A 16609-nucleotide genomic window follows, 5' to 3' on the forward strand; every position below is an offset into this window, starting at 1 on the left:
TTAGCTCACCAGCAGAAATGGGAACACACTGGAGTCAAAACCTGGTTTGAATTTTAACCCAGCAGCGAAGAGGAGGCTTTCAGACCCAGTGTGGTAATGTTACCCCTGGCTTCTCTGGAATAAACAGCATTATTCCATCTCCTGAACCCACACAGAGCAATGCCTTGAGATGCCTTAAACAATCTGCCAACTTCAGCGATTTTCTTGTGCACTCCATGGGTTTCTCGTGCACAATGTGCAGGTATCAGAACCTCAGAGGCTTCTTCCCTCTTACTCAGAAAACATCCATGTGATTACAAAAGTGTGATACACAAAAACAGCCAAAAAAAACAAACAAAAAAAACCCCAAACAAACAAACAAAAAGAAACAAACAGAAAGACCAAACAAAACATCTAAGTGAAGGATTTGGAGCCAAAACATTGAGTTTTGTGCTGAAAGCCAGCAGCATTTTCCAGAGCTGCAAACTCCAGATCACCTGAAGGGAAAAAAAATCTAAATAAAGGCTGTCCTTTCAGATCCAGTCCTGTAATTCCTCATCCCAGCTATGATCCCAGCAAGTTTGGTGGTTCAATTCAATCATCTTTCCCTCATTTCACCCGAGGAAGACAATTCTCTTCTCTCAGCTGCAGTGCCAGCCTGGGCTTGGGCCAGAAAGGTCCCACTGCTGAGTGTTCCTTGAATCCCTGCTGGAAGCAGCATGGCTCCATCAGGGAAGGTGGATGTCACAGGTACCAGGGACAGCCTGAGATAACCGGGAAATAAGCTCCACAAATCCCTCCCCACTTCCAGTGGGATGGGTATTTTGCCATTTGATCTCCACCTCAGAAATTATCACTATGCATTCCATCACTTTCTGCTTTTTTTTTTTAAATTAATTAAAACCACTTCATCCAGCCACCCTTGAGGCAACCTTCATACCTGGATGTGCACAAGCACTTCCTCATCCTAGGGCCAGAACTATTTCCCTCCCTCTAATCAACTGCCAATTAAATGAAGATTAATTTTAATTAATGATGTATAACCAGGAACTGTTTATACTTCATTAGCAGAATTCCACAGGATTTTTCCTTCTGGAAAAGAGAGAAAGCTCGGCGGGCAGCAGGAGGGCAGGGAGGGGAAGGGGAGTCATGGGAAGAGGGGAAGTTTTGTGTGGATGAGTTTTCTGAGCAAACCAACCCAAACTGTGCACTATCAGTTGGAGCAGGGAAGCACTCCCAGGAGCTCTGACTGCAGGCTTTGTTTGCCGGGGGGATACCCCGGATAAAACATGGAATCCTGGCATGGTTTGGGCTAGAAGGGGCCTTAAAGCTCCTCCAGCCCCACGCCCAGTCATGGGCAAAGCCCATGAGGGAGTTTATGGAGGAATAATTCCTCACTGTGACTGAGCTGATATTGCATTAAAGAGGCTTGGACTGCACCTATTTGAGCTTGATTCTTCTGTTCAGGCCCATTCAGCTGCTGAGAAAGAGTTGAATCACTCGATAAATCTGCATCACAAACAAGCTGTGCTGTAGCATTTTCGTCCATCCATCCCTAAGGAAATCCAGCAGTTCCATAAATAGCCTCTCCTCCTCCTGCTGATGACTGACAGCCAAGCTCAGAATTTATTGCAAGGTCCAGGTTAAAAGGAAAAATAGCGGAGTGAGTGACGAGTTTGATGAAGAACCAGTTTGTCAGATGATTCATTTAAATAAAGTGATTACTGTACAACGTTTTAGAAACAAATTAACCACGGCATTATACAAGGGAAGGAAGGAAGGAAGAAGAAATCGATGTTAACTCAAGACATAAACGATGTCCCAGGAATGAAGCTGCTACTGCTGAGTGTGAAAACAAGCACTGGCTTTCGTGTTGGGCTGTTGGTAGCACTTAGGTGGGGAAAATTGTAAATTTTGGAGTCCTCTCTTTGAGATCCCCCCTCCCTCAGTCAGAGAGTGAATCTTCCACAGCAAACCAAAGGCAGCTCAGCCCTGGTCAGTGGCAGACCTGACGTTTCACTCCCAGCACATCATTTGTAACGTGATTTCTTCAAGGGTGAAGGAATAAAACAATATCTGTCCCTCCTTGGAATTTAGCAGTGGAAGGGAAGAGGGGATGACAGCCTGGGCACAGCTGCTCTGCCACAAGGGGCTGAGCCATGAGAGTCAAAGTGACAGACAGGGCAAAGCATCAGCTCCATTCACTGTCTGAGCAGGAAAACCCCCTCAGCAAGGAAAATGTCACAGCTGCACAGCACACCGCAGCAGGCACACCTGGAAAAGCTCCCCCAGCTCTCCCAGGCAAGCAAATATTTCCATTTCAAGGGGTCGGCAGGGACTGAGGGAGTTTCAGTAAAGGTCAGGGCTGGATCCATTCCCAGAGGGGGATTTTACAGTTTGTGACTCTTTCTAGCTGAGGACAAACCCCTGTTTCCACACGGTTGATGCCCACATTTCCTGTTGTGGGTCAAAGGAGGGGTTTTCCCGGGCTGGGGAGGTGCTGGGACACGGGATGACACATGGAATCGGTGATGTGGAAGCACAGGGCCTGCTGGCTGCTGCTGCATCCCCGAGCTGGGAGCCTCTGACAGCTCCCCGGGACAGGCAGGGGCTGTGCCAGCAGGGCTGCCAGAAACACCTGAACATCCATGTCCTGCAGGGATTCCTGCTCCCAGCAGCCTCCCCTCCTTCCCACAGGGAGCCCGGGAGGTCCAGGAGAACTCACTAAAGCCCACCTGCCAGTCTCTGCAGGGAAAGGAGAGCTGAAATGCCGGTGCCTGGGAGCTCTGTGCCCTGCTCTCCCTCAGCAGAAGCTGGTGCTGGTGGCAGGTTCCTGCAGGGGATTCATGGAGCCAAATGAACACAAGGTCTGCCCTTGGCTCTTTGACAGGATATGGATTCCATGGGCTTCTGGATCACACTCACTCAGTGGGGCTGGGGGCAGACCAGAGGCTCGAAAAGGAGCGGGGCACAACAGAACAGTGCCGGGGAAGGTCTTTTCCTCCAGATAATTCCCTCTGGCAGAGCTCCACTCCGGCTGAAAGCACCTTCTACTGGGAACCCCCTCCAGGCGTGTTTTCCCATCCTTATCTCTCAGCAAAGGACGGAATCTCCTGTGCGGCGTGGTGTGCAGCCGGGAGCCAGTACCTGTGCACTCACCACACTCATCCCCCCAGAGAACAATCAAAGACGTCAGTGCTCACAGTGTAGCAGCACCTTCCTTTGCAGAGTTACCTCTCTGCTGGTGCAAGGTCATCCAGAAACTGGCTGTTAGCTCTGATTCAGACAGGGTCTGTTATGTGGATGTGCACTGAAGTTTCTCAGGAGGAGCGGTGAAGAACCCCAGCCCTGCAAGGAGCAGTAATCGCATTTTGCATTTACACACCCTGCAGGCTGCAGAGGGTTCACTGCCCGAGGTTCTCCCGGAGCTGGGGCACAGGGGCCTTGCTTGGCTGGCAGAGCCCACCCTGGGCCATCAGCATTCTGAGCACTGCCTGAGCCTGCACAGAGCTAGGAGCTATTATCATCCTCATTTTACACACAGTGGAGCTGAGAGAACCACGTTCCCACCGCCATTCCCTCTCCAATCTGTTCAGAAGCTGCTTTGGGAGCTTTCCATGCACTGTGCTCTGTTCCAGCCTCTTCCCACCCTCTCCAAGCCCCTGGCCCTGCCTTGGCATCCCTCATCCCTGCATTCCCCAGGCTGGTCCTGGTCAGCCCTCCTAGTTCTCCTCCCCAGAGCTCCATCCTGCCCCATGTCACTGCCACTGTCCTGCCCCTGCCAGGGGATCATCTCCCCTCTGGAACCCATCACCCTCATCAGGCTCCTGCTTTTCAGGTGCACTCAAACTCAAAGGGCCCTGCCCTTGCCCTTCCTGCACTTTCCCCTCCTTGTTTTCAGCCGTCAGAATCTCAAAGGAGAGCACAGAAATCCAAATGCCCCACTCTGGAACCCTCCTGGATTTCTGCCTCCCTCACCTCAAATAACTCCGCAGTTATTTGGTCCCTGTCCTAGTAGATTGAAAGCTTCTTGGGACTGGAAGAAATCTGCAGCCAAACAGAGGAATTTTTTCAGTGTAATAAATGCAGGGCTGGCTCTAGGGGGGGGGATGAAACTGCCCCAAGTCCCACTTTGTGCTCGGACACATCACCCAGCACAGGGAACAGAACAAAAGGGCTAAACAAAAATAAAGTATTTCTCCACCCAGGATATCCCCCGTGAGAGCCAGGGCAGGTTTTTATAATAATCTGCACTCCAGAAAGGTGCATTCAGCCCTGATTGGATCCTTTGGAAAGCGGAGGGATAAAAATACATGTGTGGATGCATATATAGAAAAATCTGAGCTTATTAAGATACCAGGATCTTTTCCAATGGGAATTATTTCACTTCAGCTTGCAAGTGGGGACATTTCCCAAAGGCACAATCGGCATGATTTGTGTTACAGAATTTCTAAGTGATGAACTTTTTCCTTTTCACTAACAGCGAGAAAATCTGGTTGACCTGATTTAGGCGTCTCTTGCAACACCAGGCAGGGACTAAAGCATCGTTTCCGAGGTGCAGGCTCTCGATTTGATAGGAAGTTTTAAAACTGTTGCTTTTCTCCTCTGTATTTCATATTTCCCTCTGCCTGCACTGGGCTGCTTCAAACATTCCAGCAGGGTTTGATCAAATTCCCTCACGGCTGAGCATTCCCCCCACCCTGCTGTAACAACTTCAACAGCCCCTCCGGAAAAGAAACTTACTGTCTGCTGTCTGTTTAAAATCCTCAAAATCCAGTTTTTTTCTGCACTCTGATGACCCTTAGAAACAGAAGCACTCACCGGACAGAGCCCTGGCACAGAGAGGAGCCCTGAGGGGAGGGAAGCTGGCCCCCGTGCAGAGCAGTTGGGAGTTTGCATTTGCAGTGGAACTGCCTCAGGAGGAGCCGTTTTCCCCCAGCTGTTAGCCAGGAATAGAAAAACATTTCGAAATCCAATACAATGCTTTGAAATGAGAGCTATTTAGCAAACAGCGGTTTTTTGTGCATAAATGTCAGGGTTATATCTTTAAAAATGACACAGTCTGCCTTTTCCTGAGTGCCCATTAAGCACTATTATCTCTAAGATGCTTAGGAACATAAGATCTCTATTAAAGCTGGAAAAATCCGAGTTTATCCTGAAAAAGCATGGATAAATCAGATCACAGGCTGTCCCAAAGTACATCCCTTCCAGAGAGGAGGTGCTGCAGGGAGGTTAGTGTTGGCAGGGGGCACGTTTTAAGCTCTCACTTTAGTCTTTGGCTGCTATCTTGCTGAATTCCAGCTGCTCCAGTTGCCCCGAGGGCAGAGCTGCCTGTCCAGCCAGGGATGATGGACATGGGGAATTCCTGGAAGCCCCAGAGCTGCAGCAGATCCGCCGGTTGGAAACTGCTGGGCACACTTTGCACTTTGAACCGTGCAAGAAAATCCTGTCCTGAGCAAGAGTTCAAACATTAGGGATCCAAAACGACAGCAGCTCCTGCTGTGACACCCCCTGCACGAGGCCAGGGGGAATTCTGGCTCTGCCTTCCGTCCCAAATGCAAAAATTGCTGGTGGCAGATTTCTCTGAGGCTGGACTTGCTCCTCTCACTCTGGAGAAAAGGCTTAAAATCATTCAGCTAAACTGGAGAGGACTTGGCCTGTGGCTGTCCCCATCCTTTCCTTCTCCCCAGATCGTGCCAGGCCTGGCATCAAGGAAGGAAAAACCTGAAGTTTAGAAATAAAAACTGCAAAGAGACATAAGGGATTTGATTGATTTTCATTCTAAGAAATAAATCCCCCCCTTTAGCTTTCCTTGGCACAGAGAGAGGATATAAACCCAAATGTTGCCAGGTTTCCCCCTGGAGCCATGGTTTTGATACTCCTGAAGCCCCAGACACCCATTCGGTGTTTGGGGGACGTGAGGAAATTTGCAGGTTTTGCTCAGGATTTTCTTTAAACCTTACAGCAGGTTTAAAGAAATTTAAACCCGCCCCACAATTCTGCCTCCCTTTAACTGGCGTTGAGGCAGCTCCATCCTTAATTCCTCAGGTATCAGGAAGGAGCGTGGAGAAAAGGGGCTGCCATTTTCCTAAGCAGGGCATTCTTCACCCTGCAGCCTCAGCAGCAGCTGTTCTAAAGAAACTCAAGGTACATTTGCAGTCCTGGGAAGTGCACTGTCTGAGGAGCTCATCTGCGATGATGTTCTTAAGGGTAGGGGTGCAGATTTTCCACTCTTATGAGTGATGTTTAATCAGCACCTGTGCTTTGAGCTGCCACATTTCCTCATCATCATGATGGCTGGCTCTTGTGAAGGCACACACTGGAGGTGCCTGCAGTTTAAAGCCGCCTTGGTAATTATCAACCTGGAACATTTCTACTCCTCAGCCTACCGAGGGCCATTTGAGTCTGAAGGATGCCTTATTCAACGTCTGCATTTGCAAATATTAAAGCACCAAGTGTAAACAAAAACCCTGCCGCACCTGATGACAACTGTACATCAAGTGCTAAACTGTGCAGCTCCAAGAGAAATACGGAATGGGAACCCAGACAACCCCAGCAATGCTTTCTTCTTGTCATGCTTCCCTCCAAATAGAACTTCGAGAATCCCAGGGTGGTTTGAGTGGGAAAGGACCTCAAAGGGACACCTTCCACTGTCCCAGGCTGCTCCAATCCCTGTGCAACCTGGCTTTGGACACATCCAGGGGCAGCCACAGCTTCTCTGGGCACCCTGTGCCAGGCTCTGGACAGGCTCCTGCTCAAATCACTCACAAGAGCTGTAAAAAGGGGGATTTTTTTTAGCTGAGACACCTCCCTGCAGTGTGGGCAAATCCAGATAAATCCCAGCCACGAGATGTTCAACATCTGCCCCTTGTGTGCACTCAGAAACAAACCACAGACTGAGGCATTTCCACTGCAGCAGCTTCGCTGGGAACAGCTTCATCAGGGGTTATTAACGCTAATTGAAGATGGGACCTAGAGTTTGTACATTTATTGTATTAAAGGTCTTCTTAGTGGTAATTATCACACCTATGGATAGGGAAGTTAGAGGTGTACTTAGGAAAAAAAAATGGCAGGAAAATCCTGGATAATTTTACCTGGGGGTTAAAACTGTGTTAAAAAGATTAATAAAAAAAAAAAAAAAAAAAATTAAAGAAAGGAAAAGACAATTATCTGAAAAACTGATACAACATCTCCAGGCCCCACAAGGTGAATATCTAAGTTACTGAATTGTTACTCATATTTTTAAAATATGAAGGTTTGTGCTGCTAGGCATAAATATTGTAGGGTTGTTTTTTTTCAGACTTATAAGTTCATTGTAAGAAATAAATTCCCATCAGAAGTCCAAAAAATACCCTTGCTGTGAAGAGGAAGCTGTAATTAGTCCAGTGTGTAAAGATGGCTTTGATCCAGTTAAATATTTCCATAGCTGAGGAAACAAATGATGGCCTTAATGGTCACCATTTCAAGGTGTTACCCCCAATATCCTGATTGAACAACCTAAATTTCAAAATAAAATTAAAAATCCAGCTGAAGGGGAAGCATGGTATTTTTCCTTGCTCAGTTCTCCACTGTGTGTGTCAGAATTCCCGCTCAGGCTATCCCATGCTCTTGTGATTTGACATTTGAAGAGGTTTATGTTTTTTGGCAGAAGTGACTGGGCTCACTTTTGGGCTAAGGGCTTGGAATTGAGCTTCTTGTTTATGCTGGGAGGTCCTTGGAGATCCTCTGCTTCTCCTGCCTGCCCTGAAACTTCCCGAGATGCCAGAGCAGCAATAAATCCTGGCCAGGAGCTGAGGGAAGAGGGGGATGCTCCAGTGGGGCAGGGCAGCTCCTGGCAGAGTTCTGTGTGTCCCAGAATGATGTGACAGCACCAGCCTGGCTCTCACTCTGTGTTTTTTCTGAGACACAGAACACTGAAAAATGTTCCACACAAATTATCCCCTGCAATGCATTCCCCATGTAAATGAAATGCTGTGTCCACCACTCCTCTGGTGATTATGGCTCACTATGTGACATATGTCTAATGATTTAGATTGGCTGCTGTTGAGAGGGATTTAATTTAAGGCACTTACGGCATTGGGCTCGAATTATTTGCAGGAGTTGATTGAAGCTTATGTTTTACCCTGCAGCTTGTGCTCAGCTGAGGATCATCCGCTGCCTGCACTCCATGTGTCCCCTGCAGGATCTCAGCCCTGGGCTCCTGCCACACTTCTGTGTCTCCAGCAATTGTTCATCCACCTCCCAGAGCAATCAGAGCCTGCTGTCAACTCAGATGCCAGAACAGAACCGCCCTATCCTGGTATTTGAATTTTTTTACTTATTTAGTTGTAACGTCTGCAGTTTTTAAAGCCACCTTGGCAACAGGTTTTGGATATCTGGCTCCCATGGGAATTAGGAGGAACTGGGCACCCACCCCTGAAGAGGTTCCTCCATTTCTGTGTCTCTCAGGGCTCATCCCTGAGCTGCTGATGGGGGGAATCTGAGGATGCAGAAGTGTCACCTCTGAATTTGGTGCAGCCTGAGCTCGGGGTGAGGCTGCAGCTGCCAGGGCCCTTCCCTGGGTTGTCACATCCCGGGACATTCTGGAAATGCTGTTTGTCCTGAGGGGAAAGGAGCCAGCTTGAGCTCTGTTGCCTCAACCAGCTGTTTATTTTTGCAGGTGTTTTCTGGTGAGCTCCTGGAGCACAACTGGGATCTTTTCAAAGGGGTGGAGATCTTTAAAATCTCCTTTTTTTACACCAAGATGTAAAAACGAATTGCATGCTGTTCCTGCCCTGGGAGGAACCTTGCCACATGCCCTACCTAAATCCAAGTGAACTTGGGAAATTGTGGCATGAACTTTACCCAACCTGCCCCATGACATCCATCAAATTAAACATTAAATTTCAGGAGGGCTGTACAATAGCAACGCAAACTGAAATTCATTCATTTTCTCCCTCTTTTCTTTTTTTTTTCCTCCACTAAAAATGGAGAGATGTGAGGACCATCTGAAATCCGGTGGGATTTGCAAAAATGGAAAGAAAGTGTTTTCCCCATTTCAAGCCTTTGGAAGGTTGCTGATGTAGCTTTCCAGCAAATGGAGGAAATGGAGCAACCAAAGGTTTTTCCTTTTATTTAAAACACACCATGGCCTGGGCTTGCTTTGATGTCCTAACAGTGAGCCTGATCTTCCCCTAGCACACGAAATGATATTGTGGCATTAGGATAAAAAAACCCCAGAGCTGGAAGCTGTCTGGCTCCATCCAGAGCGCCAAACACATTTTTGGTGTTTCCCTTTTTTTTGCTTTTAGGGAGCAATTTCTGCTGGTTTTCTTAACAACTCTCAGACATCACTGGTTTAATAAAATCATCTGGTGTTCTGAAACATTTGGATAATGAGCTGAGTGATGGAGCTGTCAGCTCTCTGCTGCTCAGCTGACCAGCTGTCACACCAAGGACTCTCTGGCAACGGGGAGATGCAGGGTTTGATGTTTAATTCCCTTATTCCATCAAAAGACTCTATTTGAGAAGAGTATTTGAATCATGCATGTGCTGGAGATGTTCCTTACACCTAAATCATCTGCCAGCAGTGGTGGGGCTTTAAAGATTAAATCACTTAAAGATTTATTCTTTTTTCCAAGGAAGTTTTTCTTCCTGTGGGGACTTGTGTTACCAAAGTGCTTCCTTTGCATTATTCAGGCTTGGTGGTGATAAATCAGATATTTCCTCAGGCAGCCAAGTGCATCCTGTGCAAGATGTGCAGCTCCTGCTGGGGCCCTGCCCTGCACAGCCCTGGTGCTTCTCTCTGCTTTTGGCTTTTAATCCCTCAGAGCCACCGGGGAGCTCCAGCAGGTGGGGAGACAGGCAGAGGGATGAGCTCTGCCCCATGGGGAGATGTTTCCAGCGCCCAGTGGGAGAGTTCTTGGAAATAGAAGCATTTCTGTGAGAACCTGAGCCTGAGGATCGTACTGAGGTTCCAACCTTCTCCCGCTCATTTGTCCCTCTTCCTTTCAATTCTCCCGTTCGAAGGATGCCAGGATGGTTTGGGTTGGAAGGAAATAAAGATTCCCAGAGAATCCATAAGGAAAGGCCCCCAAGAGCATGGAGTGCAGGCTGGGAGTGAATCCCCTGCCCTGAGGGAGAGAAATCCCCCTTCAGGATTGCCAGCAGTGCTGGGGGAGCTGCAGCTCCCCAGGGAATGCCCAGGCACGGGGCAGAGACGCCTGCAATAATGTTGATTGGCGTCACCGTTAAATGCTGTGGGTAATGCCTGATAAAAACCAGGGAAAAGCCCTCTTGCCTCTTCACTACTGAAATGGCTTTTACACCCCAAGCTGGTCCACATGGCCACCAGAAATGCCTTGGATTGTAGGATGCTTTACAACTCGCAGCCTACCCAAAACCACCTGCAAGATGTTTTCCAAGGGGTTAAGGCCCCAGTTTTCAGGATTAGCCTCAGTGCCTGCAAATAATCACAGGGACAATTTCTAGCGGGGAGGGGCAAGGGCAGTTTTTGGCAGTAGATCTCTGCCTGCCTGATTATCCCACAAAAGGATGGTTCTGTGCCATAGAATGTTCCCAGAGTCATCTGTCTCTGGCAAATTGCTCCCATAAAATCAGAGCCTGACTTGAAGTCCTCTCAAAAAACCCCACCCCCAAAAAAAGTAAACCAGTAATACAATTACTCTATATCTCTTTTTTTGCAACACAGCTTTAAAAATCTTTAAAATCTTTCTTTAAAGATGTGCTTTATTGTTATCATCATTTCCCTGGGGTCTGCTGCACTGGCAGACTTATGGTGCCTCACCTAAAAACATCACCGTGGTGCCTTTGGTACACATAAAAAAGACAGATCTTCCTTAATATTGTTCTAAAAACTATTTCCATGTTGCAGCATTTGGATTTATGAAGCATGGGCAAGATGTATTAAATGATTTTATTTTAAAGCAGTAGACTTACAAAAAGTAAATAGGGCCCCCATTAAGTAGAGAATAAAAGAAGCACAACACCAAAAGTAAAAGGCATTATGTTAAAGGAGGCAAAGCATCGGGGGTTTTGTAAAGCTTAATTTCCACTCTTCTCCATAGGCTTGAGTGCTTACACCTAAATATTGGGAGTAATTCAGGTTCTCACCCCCGTCTGGCAGAGGTTTTAATGCTCCCCCTCCCCAGCAATGCTGTTTAATATGCAAAGGAGGCAGGAGATGCTGAGATGGGCTTTTCCCCACCCATGCAGCTGGAAAATCTTGTCAGGGCTGTTAGCTCTCCTGGAGAGAAATAAAGGGTGTGTTTTGCAAATGTAAATGATGCCATCCTCACCCACCCGGGTGAGCAAAACTGCAGCCAGTGAGACACTGAGGCAGCCAGAGGATGCTGCCCAATGAACCCTGAGGAGCTGAGATATTCACTGAGCACTGCAGACCTCACTCAGGGTAGGAAAGGTCCTGGGAGCAAAATCACTTGGTGTTTTCTGACAGATACCCTTTTCTGACCCTCTCAAAGCATCCAGGGCCCAGCCTCCTGGACTAATCCACCCTGAGAAACAAGAATCTCCTGCTGAGCTTCCCTTGAGAAGCTTGCCCCCTCTTTGCTTTTTATTTGGGTGACTTTTTATTGTCCCAGAGATGGTGGAAGCTGGAGTGAAACTTAACGGGAATGCCACAGACCTGGTGAAAATACTGCAACATATGTGCCCACAAACTTGCAAAGTGGCACACACCAAAAACATACCAGGGATTTCCCAGGAAAAGCTGTCACAGGGCAGGAGTTAGTGGATGGATTCAAAGTGTGATCTCCACTGAAATATTTGGAGTGGGACTCTTTAATATTTTTCACCATTTGGTACTACTGGAGAATGCCAGACAGGAGAAACTTCAATCAATAAAAAATGTGTTTCAAAAGTAGGAATTCTATCCAAAATGGGGAGGGAATTACTGTTTAATTCAAAGCATATACATTAAAAAAAAAAAAAATCAGTTCATTTTTGCAAATATGCTAAAACTGTCACATAACCCTTGCCTGCTTTTCACTCCCTGTTCTAGACACGGGGGAAGTGCAGCAAGAAAACTGGGGAATATTAAACAGCAACATTTGAGTCACAAAAACTGAAGGGTTTTTCAAAAGTATTCCAGTCATAGTGCAGATGGTGTTAGAGAACTACAGTGAATTTGGGAGGCAGCGTCCTGCATCAACCTCCAAATGCACAGTCACACTGCAAGAGGGGAAGTCTGGATTGGATATTGGGAAAAAATTCTTCACTGAGGGCAGCGAGACACAAATGCTGGAATTGCTGTGCTCCATCTGCCTGTGGTGGGGAGTGCCTGGATGACAGCACACAGTTCCTGCAGGTCCCCCTGCCGTGACCGGGGAAGGAAGTTTCCTCCTGGATCTGGGCTCACGTCACACGTTCAAGTGCCAGGAAGGAGCAGGACAGAGGCAGCCAAATGCCCACAGGAATCTGGAGCTGCCACAGGCCCCCTGCCCTGCCCTGAACACCCCCAGGACCGGGGAAGCTGAACTCAGCTTCCTTCCCCCCACCCTTTCTTTTTCAGCCTCTGACAAACAAAGAACTAAATCCGTGGCCTTTTGTTTCCTTTCCCTTGGTGCCCTCCTTCCCTTCTTCCACGGCCGTGGTCCCTGTTCCCAAAAAAGTCCCTGCTCCCATTTGGCTTCCTTCTGTGCCCCAGTTTGTTTCTCATCCCCACTTTTATTCACTTGTCACTTCTCTTCTTTTACCCTGTGCCAATATTTACTTTCCTTGCCAATATTTTCCTTCCTAAATCACTTTATTCCCTTTTCAGCGCATCCCTACCAACATCACTTTGAATGGCACATTTTATTCTTGCATAAAATTGAGGCTCCTTCCCTAAAAAGCCCCAAAGTGGCAACAACTTTCACAATTTTCCTCTCAGACCCTTACTCAGCTCTTCTGCTCCTCGCCTTGGTTTTTAGCTGGCATCATCCTTCTGTTAGCATCCCTTCCCTCTCACTTTTCATTTCACTTTCACCTCCTCCCCTTCACTTTTTCCCTTTAAGTTTCCATTGCTCAGCCCCAGAGCTTTTCCTGTATTTCCCAGCTTCGTGTCTGCTGCAGCCCCACCTCTCTCCCCCTCCTTTTCCAGGAGAATCCAATAGTTTGTTCCTTCTGCCAAGGATGGAGACAACTCATCCCTGCATCCCAAAGCACTGGATGCCTGAGGCTGGATAATGGCACAGAGAGAAGAGCCCTAATTTGCAATTATTCTCAAAATCCACTGCAGATGGAGATTCCAGCCCCAAAAGGGGTTGTAACTTTTAAGGAGAGGGAAAGCAGTCCATGACAATCACGTTTGGAGCTGGGAATTAAATGAACTGTCGGGCTCCAGACTCGTCGGCTTCCAGCTTAGCCACAACTCATCCAATATCAGACATAACTCCCCTGCTTAAAAAGTTATTAAAATTTCAATAAAACCAAGGAGGTGCTGGGACAAAAGCATATTAGGATGGCATGAAGGCTGTGCCTACATCTCGTTAATTTAAAGGCAGATTAGCCATTAACTAGAATGATTTAATTGAATATTCCCAAGTAGGAGCATGCTCAGATTTCCCTGGAATGCATTTTCAGTCCTGGCTGGGGCGGGTTTCTGCTGCCTGGTGCCAGTGTGGTCTGAGCCCTGTCCTCACAGGGATTTTTGCCCTGAGTTCCTGCACCTGGTGCACCTTAATCCTTGCATTCAGCAAGGCTGGGAAAGCTCATTCAGATTCCCCTTCTCCCCGCGGGGATTTCTGTCTCTTTGCTGGCCCTGCTCACCTTCCTGTCCTGCTTCCAACTGTCCTTGCTGAACCTCCCTCACTCCTGAAACCCAGGCAGTGCTGTCCCAAATCGTGTGTGCACACACTCTGCACACGCTGGGACCGAGTGACCTTTGCAAAGCCAGCCCCAGCATCCCTCCCTGCCTGTGGTCTGGCTTTCAAATCCTGCTCCCTGGGCTGATCCAGGCTCAGAAATGCTCAGCTGAGCCCCAGCTCAGCGTGGCAGACACAGAACACAAACCAAACTCTCCAACTCCCACATTCATAGCTATTGTATACCCATGTGTATATATAAAAATCTGTGTTTGGGGGTTACTCGAACCTATTTTCCTTCAGTGGAGACTCTGGCAGCCACCAGAATCAGAAGGAACTTTCTCAGTGAATTGCTTGTGCAGTTATGAAATGTCTCTGGGTTCATTTCAGCATTTAATCACCCTCAGAGGCTGGGTTTGCCTCCTGTGTTTGGGCATCCTTTAATCACTGAGGAATTAACTGCCAAATCCTGCTGGGGTTTTTTGTTTGGTTCATTGGTTGGCCTGGGTTTTTTTTTTTTTTAAAGTATATTCATTTCATGTACCAAAATGAGGAATTACAGGGGTTTGGGTTTTTCTCCTTTTTTTATTTTGGTGAAGCTGCCCATAATTCTTCGCCCTAAGCAAAATGCCCAGCCCAGGTATCCCAAAAGGGAGCCGGTGCCTTCCTAAAGGCTGCTCCCAAACTCTGAGCTGCAGGAGTTCAGAGCATCCCCACCCTGCCTGCTGCTGGTGGCACAATCCCCACCCTGAGCAAAGGCAGAACTTGGGCCTGGAGGATTCACCCCTCGCTCTCTCCTGTGGGACAGAAGGAATCCCCCTAAGGAGCATCCTCTAAAAGGCACCCACAGCAGAAGCAGGAAAACGAGCCCCGCTGGAGATGTGGCTCCCTGCAGGAGCTCCCTGCTCCTGGCACTGTGGGTGTCGTCCCCAAAACCTGCCCTGCAGCCCCTGAGGTGATCATCCCTGCAGCACGGGGATGCTCCAGGGCAGGGAATCATTCCCAGGAACGTGTGTAGGCAGCGTCCCATTTCCAGGGATTCTGCTGAGACCTTGCTCGTTAATCTCTGGGATGCTGCAGGTGCATTAATTGAGGGCAGAGCCCCAGTTCAAATGTTGGGATCCTCTCTGACACGTGAAGCCATTTTTGATTTGCTCCCATCGTCCCCAGCCTCTCCAGCAGACACTGGCTAACTCTGGGGTCCTAAATAAGCCACAGTGACTCGGGGAGAAAGCGAGTTATTAATCTTATGCAAATGTCTGTTTAATTTTCAGGGTCTTGGCGCCATTGTAAGTGCTGCAAGTCACGGACTATAAAGAGAAAAGGTAATTTCCTGTTTGTTTAATTGATCTTCTGTAGCTTCTCTCCTGGCTGGCAAAGCCAGGTAATGGAATTTGCAATGTAAAGTCATTATTAGAAGTGCCAGTGTGACATTTGATTAATCCAGGCTATTTAGGCTTCATAATACACACTTGACTTATGTTCTGGGAGCAGAATTGCCTGCTACGTCCCCTCCCACTTTTTAAATATATTTATAAATATCCTTAGCGCGATGATACACGAGCCCATTCCTTCAGGCACGGTTATTAGGAGGTGATGATTCCTCCACAGTGGGCTCCATCAGCAATCTTTGCTCTCAGATTTGCACCCATGGGCAACTTTTGGTCCAAGAATTCCTTCAGGGGCCTGGTGCCTTCCTCAGTTCCCTGCAGGCATTCCTGCACATTATTCCTGGCACTGCTCTCAGCAGCAATGGACCAAGACATTTGCTCTTTGGAGTGAAAACAACATTTTTCAAGTAAGGTGCAAGCGCTGCAAGAGATGGCAGGGGCTGTGGAAGATCCAGGTTACTTGATTGAAATATTTTTTGCAATTATGCCACGGAAATTTTTCAGTTTCAGGTTGAACTTAATGTCACGAAAATTGCTCTAACTTCTATTTCTATCCCAGCAATATTTACTGCAATCATATCCATTTAATTTGATCATTTATGTCCCACTGCCGTGGCCAGAACAGACGGTGCACTGCTTCATGTTACCATTGGTTACACCTGAGTAAACCCAACCAAAACAATTATTGTAAACACTGCTGAACTGGTGCACATCGCCCTGCAAAGTGTGAGGAAAATGCTTTTAAATCGAATTATTTTCAGGGGAAAATATTCCCTTTGTTTTGTTTGTAGTTGCTCTGCGCTTCATAGCCCCCCTGGCTCTTCCCAAATCTCCTTCCTCCAGGGATCTGTGTCGTCCTCCCCTCCATCCATCCCCACCCTGGCCAGCTCAGCTGGTCTGTCCCTGTCACACAACAGAGCTGCAGTTCTGCCCAGCGCTGCCAGAGCCAGGTGGGCACTGGGCAGGGAGCAGGCTGATCTGCCTTGGAGTGCCACTGAGCTCCCACAGTTGCTCCCAAAGGGGAATGTTCCCTCTGGAACTGAGTGCAGCCTCGAAACCAAGTGGCAAAGCTGCAGCAGACCGGTGCTCGTGTGGAAATGCATTGTCTTATTGGACTGGGCTCCCCTGGGCAAGGAAAATGAAATCTCTGGATGCTCCATCCCCTGGAGAGAGAGCTCCCCAGAGCACAGCACACCGCCCCCATCACCTGCACATCCCAAAAAGCTGTGCAGGGACACTGCTAAGGTGCCCGGGAGGAGGGAAATCCATCTTCAGAGCAGGGCATGGCTGAGAAAGGCTTGACCAGAGAGCAAAGCAAAGGCTGTCCTTGGAAAGCCAGTTGGGGTGGTGTGGAGGGGTGTGATGCACAGGGAGGGAAAGGCTGCAGACACAACCACGGCCACAGGAGATGTGGATGTGAGGGAACAAACCAAAGGC

The 16609-nt window shown here is 48.1% G+C and overlaps 1 protein-coding gene across 1 annotated transcript in view; it reads right to left on the reverse strand.

The window, feature by feature from the left end:
* The window catches only part of LOC136303600 (glutamate receptor ionotropic, kainate 1), a 76775-nt gene that overhangs the window by 50690 nt on the left and 9476 nt on the right, over nt 1–16609 (reverse strand). The gene's annotated exons all lie outside the window — the stretch shown is intronic.

The sequence above is a fragment of the Chamaea fasciata genome, unplaced genomic scaffold (assembly GCF_029207755.1).
Source record: "Chamaea fasciata isolate MVZ Bird 193981 ecotype frontalis unplaced genomic scaffold, bChaFas1.0.hap1 SCAF_2, whole genome shotgun sequence".
In the NCBI taxonomy this organism is placed as follows: Eukaryota; Metazoa; Chordata; class Aves; order Passeriformes; family Sylviidae; genus Chamaea; species Chamaea fasciata.